This window comes from Artibeus jamaicensis, unplaced genomic scaffold (genome assembly GCF_021234435.1).
Source record: "Artibeus jamaicensis isolate MK-2021 breed Jamaican fruit bat unplaced genomic scaffold, CSHL_Jam_final contig_1016, whole genome shotgun sequence".
In the NCBI taxonomy this organism is placed as follows: Eukaryota; Metazoa; Chordata; class Mammalia; order Chiroptera; family Phyllostomidae; genus Artibeus; species Artibeus jamaicensis.
In genome coordinates, this window is record NW_026521195.1 from 3,774,181 (window position 1) to 3,786,463 (window position 12,283).

At 42.9% G+C, this 12,283-nt stretch overlaps 1 protein-coding gene across 5 annotated transcripts in view; it reads left to right on the forward strand.

The window, feature by feature from the left end:
* IMMP2L (inner mitochondrial membrane peptidase subunit 2) overlaps positions 1 to 12,283 on the forward strand; it is a 623,205-nt gene that overhangs the window by 267,400 nt on the left and 343,522 nt on the right. The gene's annotated exons all lie outside the window — the stretch shown is intronic.

Sequence of the window (12,283 nt, forward strand, 5' to 3'; positions counted from 1 at the left end):
GGGGGCTGAGGGGGCAGGAGTCCTCAGATATATGTCAGAGAAGCAAGTTGCTTCTTAGTAGTAGTATAGTATTGGGATTTTATAATATATTACCTCTTTAAATTAATGCTTTTGCTTATCTCTCAGTTGTATGATAAAATAGCTCTTTCTAATGATGGATTTTAAAAATGTCATTATGTTTGCAACCATTTTATGTCTTTTTTGACCTCAAAACAAACATACAAAGCAAAACATTGATTGGAGTTCACAGAAGAGTTAGGAGGAAAAATAGTGCTTCCCTACTGAGTAAATCATCCTCAGAAAAGATGCACTCCTTTTAAACTTAAAAGAAGAAAAGGTACACTCCTCTCCAGTGTAGGCAGTAGTATGGGTCAAGTTACATTCTGTTTTCTGTCCATAACCACAGAGGCGTCCTGCTCTAAAAGTAAAATCAGAAGGACACCCTGCAGTGTCCCCAGAAGATTGGGATTGGGGACCACGACAGTTGCTCATCTGATTGAGGGCATCACTTTCTCTGGTCCTCAGGTATAGGATACTGTTCCATTTTAAGCCATTGAGGGAGAAGGGCTTTATATTTTAAATTGCAAGCTAATAAATGCTCTCTCCTCATTAACACACTTGACCTCTCTGGTTTGTTCTCTCACTACCTGGCCCAGTTTCTCAGTATCTGTTAATGACACTGAGACCCTCTGTTCCAGGTGAATCCCTGCAAATTCACAACAGATACTCATTTATAGTCATCTGCTCCTCTTGTTCAGGAAAGAAAACTCTCAGAAAGAACTCTGCTCACTGTATATTTTCTGATTTCTTCAATGTGTATATACAGTGATTACATTTGTGGGAAATATGCAGACAGCTTTGTCATGCTTCTGGTACTAGACATAATACTTGAGTTTCTTATTTCAAATACGAAGCTATTGGCTGTTCAAATAACAATTAGTTGAGCTGGAATGAGAAAGACAGATGAAAGATAAATGGTAATTAAGTTTAGAGGGCTCTTTCCTGTTTTATGTTCCTAATTTATGGTGGATTAAATATTCTCATATTGTTTTGCCTTCCTGGACACAGATGGGTATGGAATTTGGATTTCACTCCAAATCTGTAATGTCTGCAGTAAAATCTTAGAAAATGATAATAAGTTTGTTTCTAACTCTGCATAATTAGTGAGTAGATTGAGTTAATTTTTAGTTTTAGGGAGTGGAGTTTAACAGAATTTGCTTTCTCAGGACAAGTTCATATCGGAGTCCCCCCACCCCCAGCTTCCCCTGTTTTATCATTCGACATGACTATTGGATTATAATTTCACCGTCAACACCACAAGGATGTTCGTGGTGGTCCTCTTTCTGACCAATCTAGGAGGCAATAATTTTGGCCACTGACAAAATCACCCCATGATTGGGCAAATGAATACAGTAGAATATACACACATATAGTATTATAGAATATTAAAGTCAGAGATCACCCTATTCAATCCTTTTATGACAGGGGTGTCAAACTCATTTTCACCAGGGGCCACATCAGCCTCGTGGTTGCCTTCAAAGGGCCGAATGTAACTTTAGGACTGTATAAATGTAACTACTCCTTAACCAGGGGCAAAGAGCTTGGCACTGCCGCTGGATAGAAACAAGGTGGAGGGTTGGATTTGGCCCGTGGGCCTTGTGTTTGCCACGAGTGACTTAGGATGCATGCCAAGGATATTTTCCGTATTCGAGTAGGTCTCCCCCAGTTCCTATACTGCTGATAACAAGGTTGAAATGAAAATTTCCAAGTGTAGTTCTCAGACCAAAATCACTGTTATCACCTGGGGGCTTATTAGAAATGAAGACTTCATCTCAATCTGCAGTGTAACCGGCTCCCCAGGTGAGTCACATGCACACTGAAGTTTGAGAGACTTTAATCTAAAATTTGGAAGTGATGAGGGAGATCCATATTAAACTAAAATCCAAGTTGTTTATTTACTTGGGGAAAAATGAAGATGAAAATTCTGGCTCATTTTTTCAGGTTCTTTTTCTCAACAATCAGAAGCCATTTGCAGTGATAATTTCTTCCACACCTACTCATTGTGCTGATACTCTGTGCTTTACGACTTTGGCATTTGTTAACATCTGGTAATGTTTCAATATTGCACACAGGTATTAAAAATCAATCTTCAGCTCCTTTTTAAATATGGTTGATTGAACAAATGCGTTTATCTTCTCTCCTTGAAATGTCATGAAAATACCAATACAGAGTAAAAGGAAAACACCAGCCCACAGTGATAAAGAGAGTGAGAAGCATTCTGTATTAAACCGGGAGTATTAGCTCATTTGTACCTGTGTGGAGAACCTGGAAGTGAGCTGTTTTAGGAGCACAGAAAATTACAGAAGTGAAAAAAAAAGATTAAGACAGTGAGTATCTGTAGGGAATGCCAAATTGTCCAAGAAACACCATCTGATCACAGCTATAATGTCCTGCATGGCTCGGCTCTAGGAGATCACAGCCGGGTGTGTGTCTGGATGTCAATCACACAAAAAGTTGTGGTGCCATTATAGTTGAGGAATGATTTGAAAGGAAAAACGGTGAGGACTGTAAGGGAGCTGACTTCTCATTCTTCCTAGCATCATTTCTGGTAAGTAAATGATGTCTGAGACTTTAACACAGTATAGGTATGGTGTGCAGTGTTAGCACCAGAAGGAGTTGAGTTAGAATCACGTGTCTTTCTCTTGCCGTCTCCCCGCTCCAGCCAGGCTGGAGTTCATGGATCCTGAGTGAGGAGATCATGGGATTCACAGTCTGGAGACCCGAGTGCTGGCCCCATCCCGCCACCAACTCGCCATCTATTTTTCAATTAAAGGCCCATTATTCCCAGATTCTTATACCACTGCATCATCCAAGAGATTTTTCTCCATAGTAAAGACAGTGGACAAGAAGCAACTATTTCTAGCAGCACTCTCAGTGGTATTAATTTTTGCTTCACTTCGTCACTGAGTGGCTTGAGAATGACCCTTTCAGGAGAAGAACAGGCACTTTCTCTTCTCAAGAAGCCCAATGGCCTTAATAACTTGGAGAACAGCATGGGATTATCAGTATGAGCAAGGTGCAGGAGTCCCTCTAGGCAGACAGAAATGTTTTCAGTTCTCCCACCCCATGACACTTGTGAGAAGTTCAGACATTTCCAAAATTGCCAGAAGCCATCTGGTCGAAGTGCCATTGCCCCTTTACCTTCACCTCTGCCCAATGATGTTGCTTACTTTTCTCATCACTGGTGCTCCAAATGTGTATTAAGTTCATTGAAAAGTAAGTATTTAACATCCACTGAAGCAGAGTATCTTGGAAGGGCCATATAGCCTTTGCTTTGAACTTCACGTAGGTGAGAACTCTGCAGGTTAAGTGCGCCAGCAGACAACACCCGGGCTTGACTCACCTGGGCACAGAAGTGCAGGGTCCCATCCAAAAAGTTCCCATCCGCTGGGCCATTGCCACTTCATGTCACATCTGCCTTTGCCAGCCAGTTTCTTAAAGGGCAGTAGAGAGCAGGTAATAGTAGACACAGGCCAGCATTTCATGAGGTCAAACCAGCAAGCACGTCAGGAGGGCAGAAGGCTCTGTCCTCTCATGTCCCCAGTCTCCATCTGCCTCCCTCTGTCCCCCTCTCCAGCTGGTCCCACCTCGGTTGCAGCCTGTTCCTTTGTTCTCGCCTTGCCTTTTAGTGTCTGTGTCGCACTCTTGGGGAGACCGATTTGCTCTGTTTGTGTCTCTCTTTATTGTCTGCTTTTATTTCCTACTCTTGTCCACTGTGCTCCAGAAAATAAGCTAAGTAGGAAATGGAACTGTAATTATAACTGGAGTTCAGTAGACGAGGCCATAGAAAGTGTGGAAGTAACCGTAGAAATAAAATAAATAAGAGTTTCCGTGTTTGAAGAAGTTGTGACGCCAGCAGCACAAGGCAGTCTTGTCAGAGAGAATTCTTCCAGTGATTCCTTTTGCTGGGAAATTGGGAGGCGGACCAGATCTTCAGCAGGTGGAGTATATCTTAATAGGTGTTCTGTTTTCCTAGCTCAAAACAGGACATTTAGTTCAGAGGAAAAATGTAAGTTTTTTTATTTTAGAAAATGGAGACTTATTGCTGTTTGTATAAAGAGGAGAGACACTGTTTTCTGTCTTCTCTTACAAAAAACAACTTTCTAGATAGGAGAGGTGATTAACTTGCAAGTCAGGGTCAGGCTAATTCCTATTATCTGGAGTTTTCACAAAATACATTTAGAAGCTGCTTAATTGCTCTAGCATTCCCTATCTTTTTTTTCTTGCACAGAGTTTTTTTCTGCCATAGATAATTCTCTGAACTCTAGCAGGCAAGGCGCTTATCTGGTCCATCTTCGCATGCCCTGAAGCTTCTAATGTTTTAATTCCTTGGTAAATACCTTTGAACAAAAAATAGCAAACTAGTCCAGTCCCTGGCCACTGTGCTAGTTTATTAGAATCATTTAGGATTTTGGACTCTGGGTAATGGTGCCACAGAGATTCCCAGAGCGGTAAAATTGTGTCTTAATTTAGTCTTTTCATTAGCTCAGTTCCAAAAATTTTCTTCATTATGCAGTGTAAATAGGGCAAAGATAAAAATTCAAGGTTTGTCCCTTCTGTTGGCAAAAAAAACACAGTAGCATCCAGTGGACACCATATGCCTTCCTTGCTCACTTTTTCACACAAGAACCAAACAGAAATTTGAAGAAGGGGATCAGTGGAGACAATCTTTAAAATCACATTACCTGGAAAATACAAAATGGTATTTTCTGCTGCATTTATGGTATTTAAAGCATCAGGACTTTTAGTGCTCAATATTTTAATATTTTTCTTCCTAGGTACAGGTGGTTCTCTTTTTGCCTTAAAGGATTTTACAAGTCAGTTACATTGTTTGTGCGCAAGTGTTAAGCTGTTTCAGGCCACAACCACGTAACTTCTGGCATTCTCCATTGACAAAGTGACTCATGGCACTTCTAGGCTTGTAAGGTCTGAGTATGACTTCAGATGAATTAAGAACCAGGGGGATTATGTATCAGTAGCCTTATCTTCAGTTTTTTAAAGCCATGTCCACGTTTTTTACCAGACCACTTTAATTTGTTGTAAGTAATTTTGTCTTTGGGGGTTTGTCTGTACCTTACAGACAACTTGGAATAAACAGTGTCATTTGTTTGTTTGTGGGTGGCCACTGAAATTAAGGCGGTTTCTCTTCAGATGGTGTAAATCTTTCGGCTTTTAAAATTTTAAATGAATGAAGCAATTATCTGTATAAGAAGCAATGAATGACATGGGTGGGAAACAGTAAGCTTGCATAATACAGACAAACAGGACGATCATTCATAAATAATAATGCAAGAATAAGCTGTTTCATGCACGCACAACCGTAAGCCTACTTTGGCCACCCCTCTCTGGCCCATGTGGTGAAAAGGAGTGGCCCCTACCGCACATGAGGGCAGTGTTTCCTGCCCCCCATGTGGAGCTTGCGGCCCCAGGAGGTCACGCAGGGCCAGGGTGTCAGTCTGGCCAGGAGGCCAAGGCCTCGGGCAGAACTGCACCTCTGCAGTTGTGTCTTTGTGACATGGTCCCCTCCTCGTGCTGGTGCTGAGCAGACACATGCAGAGGACACCTTTAGCTGCAGGATCTGGCTTCTTCCACCAGAACAAAGGCAGCAGATGACCGCAGGCCGCCTGGACGCGGTCCACACCCAGTGGGAGTGTGGAAGGAGATAAATAAATGGGGCACCTCTTGGCAGTTTAAAATCCAGTTACATGAAGGAGCTGCGAGGCCCTCTGTATTCCCACTGTATTTTGCAATGCGATTTTTAAAGTATGATTTGCTAACTCATTCATATTAAAGTTCTCACAAACATTCAACACTGATTTCTGTCTTTCTTTGGAAAATCTGTTGGAATACCACTTGGTTTTAAGAAACTGAACTGCTTTGGACTCTGCTTTTATCATTCAGAGCACTGAGGTGGTAATTCAATATCTTTACCCCTCAAATCAAATTATTTTCCCCCTTATCGTTTGCTTGGCTTCTTGGCTTATCAAGCTTGATTACATTTGCCTTTTCTTACTTTGAGAAATGTGGTCTGAAAGTGTGAAATAGAAAAATTGATCATCCTAAGCACATAAAGCAATACGCCAGTGTTTTGTGTAAGTTTTGTTTTGCATGATAGAAACTCGTAATCCTGGCTTAATATCTTTTTTTGCTTTGATTAGGAAATGGTGAAATGAATCATCAGCAATGAAACAAATGCGAATTTTGAAAATTCTTTACTTCAGCCGGAGGGCGGGGGGACATTTTTACAAGGCGTCTAAGTGTCTCTTCCAGCATGATGATTAGTGTACATTGACCATAGAATGAATCCTTCCGGAAAATTGATTTCACTTTTTTTTGTTTGCATTTTCATTACACTGTCATAAATGCTCTTGAAGAGCTGAGGTGGAAGGAGTTCAACACCCCTCTCCCATGGTCTGTCCCCGGGAGGAGCTGAACTGAGCCGCTGTTTCGTCGTGACAGTCCAACTTGACATGGACTGTAGTTGGCGTTCTAGATTTATTCATTTCTCTCTGCTCATCTCGGGTTGAGTTGTTCCCCAGGAAGGACATTGTCACGTTCTGACCCCAGGCCTGTGAAGGCGACCTCACTTGGAAATAGGGCCTTTAAAGATGTGATCAAGTTCAGGCGAGGCCATATTGAATTAATCCAATCACTGGCACCTGTAACAAGAGAGCAGCACAGGGAAGGAGATTTGGGCGTAGAGACACAAGGACATGGTGGGGGGGGCGGGGTGTGGTGCTTTGTTCTGGCGGCCCTGGGGAACTAACACAGCATGCGGTCCCAGCTGAGAGCTGAGCAGTCAGCCATTGGACATTCTTGCTTGGAAACCTATAGGGAGTTTATCTGAAAATCTTCTGATTTTGTAATTTTTAGCTCTTTTTCTACCCTTTGAGAGGTTTTTAGTTTTAGTATCTTTAGACAAATGCATTTTAGAGATATTAATTAGATTCCTGTATGCCATTCTCTAACCGATGCACGCTGGGTCATACAGATTCGGGTTTTAATCCCAGCCCTTCCTTGGGGGCATGTTATTCAGCTCCTCTGAGCCTCAGTGTATGTGGAACATGCTCACCTTCTCCTGCCCCTGCACGGAGCTCTCTCCAGGGACTGTGCTGCTGTCTCTTCATGTCTGCTACTGCCCTTTGGCAGCCTCGAATGTGCAGAAACAATAGTCGGCTTTGCACTGAAGACTGTAGGAAGGAAAGCTACGTGGTGTCTCCGCAGTTACTGCCTTGCTTGTGGTTCGTTTCTGACAAGGGGTGGGCTAGTAGGTGCTCAATGGTGTTCAAATTGCAGGTCATGACTCATTAGTACTTAATGAAATCTATTAATAGATCATCCAGCATGTTCAAAAACAGAACTAGAATTAAATAGAAAACATCAGTTTGCATTGCACAGGCTAAGAATAATGGGTATGTGTGTGAAATTTAATTTTTTTGCATGTGTGTCACAATGCATTGTATTTATCTTAATGTGAAGCATAATTAAAACCAAGCTTAGAAGCCACATAGCTTCATGTAATAAATCATATGTGAATTGCACCATGTATTCACCAGCCCAAGTCAAGTCTCCCTCTGTTGCCACGGGTGGGAGGGAGTGGTAAAGGGCAAAGGGAGCTCTCCTTGGCGAGTTGGCTTTCTGAGAATCTGGACTGACTTTCTGGTGGGGACCGATGTCTTGGAGCTCTGTCAGTCTCTCTCATGCTGTAGCATCCACATGAGGCCATCACTCTGCTTCTCTGCCGGTTCATGGTTTGTGTCCGACTTTACTCCAAAAGTATGCCATCAGAGAAATCTGATTTCTAGTGACAGCGATTCCCACTTCCGTGCCCTTATGAGACGCGCTATGCTAAGCTATGGTGAGAGCCACCCACCACCTGCTGGATCCCGTGCACCTGCGAGGCCATGTTAGTTCCTATGAGAAATCCTACCGTTTCCAGTGGGGGTTAGCAAGCTGTCCGTTTGCTTTTCTACATCAAGACCGAATCCCCTGTTACCACGGCCCATAGAAACTTACCAGGGAAACCTTGGTCGGTTACTTTCACTTTTTAAACCTCCATGTTCTCACCTGTCATTTGAAAGATGGCTCCTGATAGACTCTTCCCCGTAAGGGTTCAGTGCTAGGGATTGGCATGGAGAAATTGCTGGTGATGAGGATGAGGGTGATGTTGGTGACCACGAGGCTTGGCACCAGGGTGATGAGCCTCGCCTGCCTGCACGTGGCCCTGAGTGTGGCCCTGCGTGTGGAATTCAGTCAGCCTGGCTCCCCAAGCAATTAAAGAGGTGCCAGCTGAGCACACCCAGAAGATTGATTCCGTTTCCAGTGCTGTGTTTTAGAGAGGATGTAATGATTGGGATCGCTTCCAGAGAAGGGGGGCCTGACTTGCTTTAAGAACCTGGGTTTCTCCCATGCGGGGCAGAGGACACCCCGGGGCTGCCACAGCTGCACGGAGCTGGAGAACTGCCCGAGGAGTCTCCCTTACCTTTCGTCCCTTGCTCCCTAAATAAAACCAGTATTGATTAAAAAGAAGCACATTCTCAGTTTACCGTGAAGGGGGAAATGTTTGGACTACGAGAGCTTTGCAAAATGGAATAGGCAGTATGGAAGGGACCAATCCAGTGGAGGATGGTGACTTCCGCCCATCATGTCACCAGGAGATTCTGGGGTTGGAGGGAAGAGACAGCTGTCTTCTGTTCTGAGCTGGGGGGCCGTTGGTGCTGCCACTGAAGTCTGCAGAGCTCTAGGCTGGACTGAGATTTAAAGTAGCAGAATCAGAAATAATGTAAAATGTGTGAAAAGCAAAGTGACAGTTTTTTTATGAGTATAAATGAGGGACATGGGGAATGTGAGACTGTATTTTCTTGAATTTTGTATAATAATCATGTCATTTTTATAATAAAATAAGTTAAAAATAGATAATCATGCCATATTTTATAATCCTATGTTTTAACAGGATAACGTGACGTCATGAGGGTAAGTCTGAGATGATGAGTCAAGGAAAACCGTAGGAGAGGTGTAATGGAACACCTCCTCCCACAGCCAGATCATTTCAAGATCGCGGGCTGGCTTTTCTCAATGCAGCAAACATCTTTATTGATGAGCCCACTGCCATCTCGAAAGGCGCCCTCCGATCCCTGACAGCGCTCACTTGGGAGCCGTGGAAAGATTCTGTGGGTTCACAAATGTGTCTGGTGATCATTTTACTTCATGTTTCCTTCCCTGTGACCAATCATTCACCAGGGTAGGTTAGCCTAATCCCTCCGATGTCAGAGTAGGGGTGGAAAATACATTCACATGCCAGATGTAATGTACCTGAAAATATCTCCTATCTTCAAACACACATATGTAATCACTAGAATTTTATAACATCCCCGCAAGGTTAAGATTTTAACTTTGGTTCCAAAATCAAGGGCTACTGATCTTGCAGTTCTTCTCGTGTCTCAGCCAGGATGGGCCTCAGCGAGGCTGAACCCTGGCTCGTTCTGCCAGGCAGTCTGTGCTGAGCCCCCTGGGTGCCCGTCCCTGGCGTTCTGAGTGCTCTCACTGTTCGGCCAGAGCACGAGAGCCCAGTGCGGGGCAGAGTTACTCCTCTCAATGCAATTAAAACAAAGAAATCACTCCGTTGCTGCATTTAGTCCCCCTTGTGTCTAAAGGCTGCCTGGCCATTCCCTGTTACCTGTGCCAGAGAGAGGCGGGGCAGGTGCATCTGCCATGGCGCGGGGGGCCCACCCCACAATTGGGGGCCCACTGTAGGACACTGTGGACCTTTCCAGGCACACCTAGCCTCAGAAATGTCACGGGAGGTGGGTGAGATTTCACCCGGTTTATTTTCTGTTTGGAATTTTCCCCTTGGTTTTAAGTGACGATCTCCAACAAAGTTTTCAAAAAATATTGAATTGAAAAATAGTTCATTTAATAGTCTAGGAAACACAATTCCCCAAAAATACTTTTGAGAAAATTTAATAGCAAACGTATGTCCAAGTGTTTATGCTAATGCTTCTATCTTATATTTAACACTATGTGTAATGTTTATTATGTCTTTAATGCTTATCTCCTCTATTACTATTTAAGTGCATTTTGAAAATTGAACTTTAAGTTATTGTGACATAATGCACATCTTTACCCTAAATCCTTATTAGACTGATATTAGACAATCTGAATAAAACTTTGTTTTCTTAGGAGAGCACAATGGTGAGAAAATTCTAGAAACTCTAGAGTGTCTGATTCATGTGCCAGGACTTCTACAAACACTCTTATACTTTGAATTATTTTGAGTTCAAGGTCTCAACTGTAAAACTATAATGGACGGTGATTTTCCCCCTATTATCTGAGGGAAGTGATACCTATGAGATCCCATTAAAACCGTATCCGGTGCAGTAGGAACATAACCCAAAGAAATGAGACACAACTTTTTCCTGCATCTCTTTTTATACTTAGCTACTTACAAAGCTCTGTGTCACATGTGTATGTGAAGTTTCTGAAACAGGAATGCAATGGATAGTGAAATGGAACCAGGCCCATGTTAAATTCAACCACATAGACCCTAATTTTACATTATATTGCCCAGAATACTGAGAGGTGTTTTTTTCCCCCCTTTGAGGAGACAGCGGAGTCACATTGTCACCCTCTGTTCATTTCATGGGAGATGGACTTTTAAACTGTCTGACAGACTGATAGCTATGAAATAGCCACAGGAATGCAACAGGCAGCATAGGGAACAGGGTCAGTAATACCGGGGTGACTGTGCGGTGCCAGGCGGGTGGGCACTGGCAATACTGGGGGACGCTTGGTCAAGGATAGGATTGTCTGACATGCCATGCTGCGTACCCTCTGCTAACGTAAGATAACATCAGATGTAAACTGTAATTGAAAAATGAAAAAGTAAAGTACTGTGGAAAACTGGAAAAAAATCTGAAACTAAGCTAACTGGCAAATAATGGACTCTACCAACCTTAAACGTGAAGGGTGTGTGTCCGTCCAAGTATATGCTTGTGAGCATCTTGAGCGTGCGTGTGTGTGCGCATGCGTGTGTGCACGTGCGTGTGGTTTCAGATTAGGGAAGGCCTGAGGGGGTCAGGGTATAGCTGTGTCTTCATCTATTTCCTTTTCTATTTCTGACTCCTCATATTCCCAGCCTTGGAGAAATAGGGTTTGGATGGCAGACCAGACCTGGCTACAGAGGGAGACAGGGTTGAAACGTGGCGATCTAATTTTGTATCCTTATGAATCAGTCCCAGCGTTTTAAACTCAGTCTCGTCATTTTCCACTGGGATGTTAGTCCCCACCATGGTTAGCAACAAAGGTTGATTTTTTTACCCATTTCTCCATTTTTTTTTCGAAGCCAGCTCTAACTTTTTCTGTCTCCAGAACTTTCTCACAGTTGATCAGCACTCCCTTGCTCTTCAAATTCTGCAGCCTCTTGCCGTCCTCACTCTGCCCCCAACATGCACCAACACTGCTCTGCTCCCCAATTGGGAGAGTGTATAAAAATTGTCTCCATTTTCAGAACTTCTTTCGGGCCTCTTTATAATAAACTGTAGCCCCTCAATAAATATATGTATGCTCTCCCCATGCTTATCATATTTTTACCAACCTATTTTGTCGATACCAGATCCATGTGTTGGTGCCTGCCTGTGGGCTGTTTTATGACACCAGGAATTTTGTCTGTTACAGTGCTTGCTAATCTCTAGTAGCTAATATCATGTCTGGCACATAGTAGATCCTCAGTGAATGAAGGGTGCATGAATAAGATTCACCTATGAATGAAAACATGGACCACTCCTTACTTCTCTGTTTGTGAACTTGGCTACTATAGTTTTCCAATCTCATTCTTTGAATGGAGTTCTACCATAAAGACGATTCATTAAAAAATCAAAGTGGGGACATTATCATTTGGAATAGGAACATGGTTCAGCCTAGTGACTTCCAAATATTTGTAATAAAAATTAGTACTTACTGAACACCGAGGAACTTCTTTGCACATGAAATTAATGTTTGCATGCCAATTTGCCCTCATAGAAGCTCAATAACCTACGAAAGTGTTTGCTTGTTCTAATGGACTGCCTCCTTTCTCCTGGGAAGCACAGGTGACCAGCTTCCTACATGGGCATCATATGGACAGGTTGGAGAGTGTCAAGTTCTCATTTAACATTTTTTGCCACCTTATTAATCAACAAACAGTCCATGCCATCTAACCTACATTAAATAACTTGATTCTCCTAGA